This window comes from Ochotona princeps, chromosome 2 (assembly GCF_030435755.1).
Source record: "Ochotona princeps isolate mOchPri1 chromosome 2, mOchPri1.hap1, whole genome shotgun sequence".
NCBI lineage: Eukaryota > Metazoa > Chordata > Mammalia > Lagomorpha > Ochotonidae > Ochotona > Ochotona princeps.
In genome coordinates, this window is record NC_080833.1 from 7,360,662 (window position 1) to 7,366,180 (window position 5,519).

Sequence of the window (5,519 nt, forward strand, 5' to 3'; positions counted from 1 at the left end):
TCTGGTGCAGTTTGAAACACATGCCCACTTTTTCATAATGTAGATTTTCCATGGACATTTTGAAGACCCATCAAAGGCTTGGATTTCAAATTTTTATTTATTTATTTATTTTTGCCAGATAAGCGTAGGTTTGAGTTATCTTTTTGGCCAACTTCTTGAAACACTTTCATCTTCACAGGTTTCTGGGAGTTTGCCCCTGATTCCTCTGTGGCGCCCGTTAGCCAGCCCCCACCCCATCCACTCCCTCTCACCCTCCCACAGGGACGAGTCCACACTCTCTCCTCTCTCCCTCGGCCCCTGATTGGCCCTGCCCTGTACTTCTGCTCATTACTCAATTGCCTGCCTCACTGAGGATACAAACCCAACACCCAAGCTTGGGCTTCGGCCCCGGCATCTCCCAGTGTCTGCCTCCACGTTCCTGGCTTCCCTGTGGCGTCAGCCAGGCAGTCCTTCCTCTGCATGGAACCCTAGCATCTCTGCCGACTCCAGGACAGTGCGAGCAAGACACTCTCCCCTCTCCGTCGGCATTCACCTCCTGGCTCCCAGCTCTGTCTTGGGCTACACACAAACATGTGGACTTGTGTTTGCAGCCTAACAAACCATCTCCCATCTGTGAGGAGAGCACGTGCTGGGGAAACCGTAGGGAACTCTGAACAGCCAGTTGCTGCAGGTGGGAATGTGAGATGGTGTGGCCACCACGGAACACAGTCTAGTAGCTCTTCAAGAACTTAAACATCAAACCTGGCACTGTGGTATACTGGGTGGAGCAGTAGCCTGTGGCGCCGTCATCCCATATGGACTGGTTCTAGTCCCAGCTGTTCTATTTCCAATCCAGAACATCTGGGAAGGCAGTGAAGGATGGCTCAAAGTGCTTGGCCCATGCATCCATGGGGAGACCCAGATGAAGCTCCTGGCCCCTGGCTTCGGCCTCACCCAGCTCCAGCCATTGGACACCATTTGGAGAATGGATGTACAGATGGGAAAATCTTTCTCTGTCCCTCTCTTTTTGTAACTCTGCCTTTCAGATAAATAAAACAGTAAAACACCTAATGACCCTATGGCCCTGCCATTCCACTGCTGGGGCTCTCCACAGGAGAATGGAATATTTGTATACCAGGGCTTGCTGCATCACCACAGAAACTTAACAGATGAATGCGTGAGCAAAATGCGGTCGGCCCTTGCGGTATGCAGAAATGACCTTCCCCCTCGGAAAGGAAAGGAGTTGGGATGTGTTGCAGCGTGGATGGACCTTGAGGACAGTCCGCCAAGGGACACAGCAGGTTCAGTGCTGCCTGAGTGTGAGCCACAGCAGCCAGGCTCACAGCCAGACCACAGCGTGCGAGTGGCCGGGAGCCTGGGGAGGAAGAAGCCAAGAGCTGTTTTATGGGGACACTGTGGCCGTGGGCAAGATGAAAGGCGCTCTGGGGGCGGGTGGGCGTGACGGTTGCACCACAGCGTGAAGGTACATGATGCACAGAGCTGAGCCTTGGGAAATGGCTAAGGTGGAAGATTCTGGGTCATATGCATGTCACAGCTCACAGGGACGGGCACAAGCCCCCTCTTGCATTCAGTTCTCCCTTCAGATGCTGTTGAACTCATTGGCTAGTCTCTCCCCCAAACACCTGGAAACCCTGTGATTTCAAGCTCTTGGTCCCCAGCTCTTGCAGTCCAGTGCTCCTCACTGGGCACCTCTAACCTTTACCCTGATCAAGTTCTGGTTGCTTGCATTATTCTGCCGCTGGCCCCTGACCCAGCAACCATGCTCCTCCTTGAAGTTCTTGCCCCAAGGGGCTCCCAGGAGCTGCTCCCTGCCTGGCTTCTCCCACTCTCCTGGGGGCTTCTGGGGCTGGGTCCTCCCTACTTCACCCACATCCAGGGTTGGGGGGCACTGTCTTTTCTCTGCTTGTTTGGGATTGCTTCCTGCTTAAAGGCTTCATTTTTATTGTTTTAAGTTTTGTCTTACGGTGTGGCATGATGGCCCCACAGGCTAACCCTCTGCCCTGTAGCGTCAGCATCCCATATGAGCACCGGTTTGAGTCCCTGCTGCTCCGCTTCCCATTCAGCTCTCTCCTTATGGCCTGGGAAAGCTGCAGAAGGTAGCCCAAGTGCGTGCGCTCTTATATCCCTGTGGGAGACCTGGAAGAAGCTCCTGGCTCCTAGCTTCAGATCAGCTCAGCTCTGGCTATTTGTGGTCATTTGGGAAGTGAATCCATGGATGAAAGATCTCTGTTTCTCCTCTCTCTCTCTCCATAAAGATCTGATTTTCAAATGGAAATAAATATTTTAAAAGTGTCTTATTTATTTAAAAAGCAGAGTTGATAGCAAGGGAGAGACAGACAGAGATCCCCTAAATGGCCACAACGGAAGCTGACATCCAGAAACTCCATGCTGGTCTCCCCCAGGAGTGGCAAGAGCCCATGCACTGGGACCATCTTCTGCTGCCTTTCCAGACGTGTTAGGAGGGACCTGGGTGGGAGGCAGAGCAAGACTTGGAGCAGCACTCATGTGGGATGCTGGCATTACGGGGGGAGGCTTCACCCACTGTCCCACAACATAGGTCAGCAACTTCAGGGCTCTGAGCGTTTCTTGGCAGCTCTTGACATTTGAATGCAACCTGATTTTCCTGCTTTGGGTTCCTAGCAGGTGCTGGGAGCCAGCAGCTGCTGTTAAAAAGCAGGTGGCGTGGTGGCGAGAAAGGAAGCAGATTTTGCCAGGTGTGACCCAGAAGACAGAGGGACAGATGCCCCTTCCAGCAGGAGATCAGGGCAGCCCCAGAGACACCATGGCAGCACAAGTTACCCCTGGCCCACCGGCAGAACAACTGGGCACAAAGACAGGGAAGTAGGGTGGCCCCAGTGCTGCTAGGGTGGGACAACAGGGAGGAAACTCCCCCAGGCAGAGCCAGGAAGGACCCTCTAGGGAGTGCATGGTGACAGAGGGGCCGCTAACCTGGGGGCAAGGGTGGTCCCTCCTGAAGCTCCTTGCACTGGCTGTATCGGGGTCAGGGCAGGGTGGTAACTGGGAGGGCAAGCGGGAGGCAGAGAGACCAATGATGTGCCAGCTTGTCTCCATCCTGCCCTGACACTTCCTCTCTGCCCAGCTGCGGGCCGTGGTAACTGCCTTCTGTCTGTGGTTTCCCCACGGGCAGGGAACAGACATGGGAGTGCCTCTTCATTCTTTGGTTGCCTCTTCCACAGGGTGTGGTGCGTCACCTGCGCACTTGGCCTGAGGGAACTGTCCCATGACCTGATTCCGAGCTTGCTGCTGCACAAGGCTGGCTCCCGAGCTGAGGATGTGGGGGAGGCACCTGACCCTTCAGCGTGATGGGGGTAGGTCCGGAGCGCAGTCATTGTGGGAGTCGCCGCAGCCCCTCTGGCTAGGACAATGCCAGTGGCGGTTTAGACTTCCTTTTCAGCCAGTTCCCATTAATTTCTTATCATCAAGGAGCAGGCAGAAGGAGTAGCACAGAGGTCAAGAGCAGTGGGTTCTGAAAGTTACCCTGCCTGGGAGTGAGACTGGCTATACCACTTCCTGTCCGGGTGACCCCAGGCCAGTGAATGGCCTCTGTGCTGCTGCCTTCTTATCTATAAAAGGAGGCTAGAATAATAGCGCCCTTGGCAGGCAGGTGTTCACACTACCTCCTGGTGATGCAGGCCTGGCACATGGACACTGTTCAGCACTGTAGGCTGCTGTTTCCTTGCCTGTGGGTGCTGGGGCTGCAATGGAGAACAGGAAAGACCAAGCAGTGCCTGGGCACAAGGGATAGACAGCCAAGAGGGGCTAAGCAAAAACCCCGAGGCAGTAATATGCTCAGAAGTACAAAGCAAGGCCCGGCAAGGTAGCCTAGTGGCTGAAATCCTCTCCTGGCATGCGCTGGGACCCCATATGGGTGCTGGTTCATATCCTGACCGCTCCACTTCCCATCCAGCTCCCTGCTTGTGGCCGGGAAAGCAGTGGAGAATGGCCCAAAGTCTTGGGACCCTGCACCCATGTCAGAGACCCGGAAGAGGTTCCTGGCTCTTGGATTTGGATTGGCTGCAGCCACTTGGGGAGTGAATCAACGAACAGATCTTCCTCTCTGTCTCTCCTGCTCTCTCTAGATCTGACTTTCCAATTATATGCATACATACATACATACATATATACATACATATACATACATATATACATGCAAAGCAATGTGAGTGGACAGGGTGGATGTGCTCCTGGGGTGGAGGTGGGTTGAAGAGGACTCCCTGGAGGTACTAGCCATTGAGCAGATGCCTTGGTGAAGGGAACACAGGCAGCCCTGAGGCTCAGGGTGGGACAGGATATGGATCAACATGTTGGGAGGGGTCCCAGCCAGAGCCAGGGGTGTGGGAAGCTCCAGTCCTGGGCGGCGGGCCTTGCTTAGTCTGGCAGTTGAGAAATCGAAGTTGCATAACTTCATCTGCGTAACTGCCTCAGGAGATAGGCAAAGAGCCCGCTATCCCACTGGATGGGGCGGGCCAGGGGGCGGGGGTGGGGCAGGGAGCGCCACCTGTGTGATGCTTATCTGAACTGTCAGGTGCACAGTTGGCTTGCTGTGCCAGGTTGTTGATAACCAGCTCTTAAGCCAGGCCTAGGCTTCCAAGACCTCTCTCTATGGACCTCTGAGGTCCCCCTGGAGTTCCCTCATGCAGAAGCCAGCAATGACAGTGGCATCCCCAACTGAGGGATGAGGGGCTAAGGCCGCAGGCTGTAAGCCCAGGAAAACTGAGATGACGCTAACATGGGGCAGCCACGGGCCCTCTCGGCAAGTCTGGCTCTCTGATTGGGAGATGAAGGGCTGACTCTGAGCTGCAGCCTCTTCTTTGTCTTGTCCCACCCTCCCCTCCAGGAGACAGGATTACTCCCCTGTCCTGGGAGATGCTCGGACCTGGACTTCCCAGTACCGTAGCCACCAAGCACTGGCCACGGCTGAGCTCCTGCCACGGGATAGGCCACCTAGAGCTGAATCTAAGCAAAGCATACCTAGTAGGGAAGGCTTAACACAACAATAAAACCTACATGTCCCCTGGGAGCCGTGGGGAGTTCTTTCATAGAGATTAATTTGTTTATTTCGAAAGGCAGATTAACAGAGAGAAGGAGACACAGGGAGAAGATCTTTCAGGATTTCCTTCCAGGTTTCCCACGCGGGTGCAGTGGTCCAAGGCCCCAAACCACTCTCTGCTGCCCAGGTCACAAGTAGGGAGCTGGATGGGAAGTGGAGCAGCCAAAATTAGAACCAGTGCCTATATGGGATGCTGGCACCACAGGCGGAGGATTAGCCTGTTGAGCCACTTGTGGCGGTCCCTGGAGGATTGCTTCTCAGGTACCCCCACCCAGAAGCCCCTCACCCCTGGAAGGACAGCAGAATCTATGCATGATCAAATCCCCTCTAAAAAACAAGGACTATTCACATATATCCGTGAGCCCCTTCCTTTATACTTCATTTGGAATTTTTTTAAAAAAGATTTTATTTATTTATCTGAAAGGCAGAGTGACATAGAGCAAGGGAA

The 5,519-nt window shown here is 54.1% G+C and overlaps 1 long non-coding RNA gene across 1 annotated transcript; it reads left to right on the forward strand.

Moving 5' to 3' along the window:
- The first annotated feature begins 766 nt into the window (after positions 1-766).
- LOC131479547 (uncharacterized) lies at positions 767-5,519 on the forward strand. The gene is made up of 3 exons (XR_009244959.1): positions 767-1,183; positions 3,198-3,329; positions 4,859-5,519. It is a non-coding gene; the product is annotated as an uncharacterized LOC131479547 (long non-coding RNA).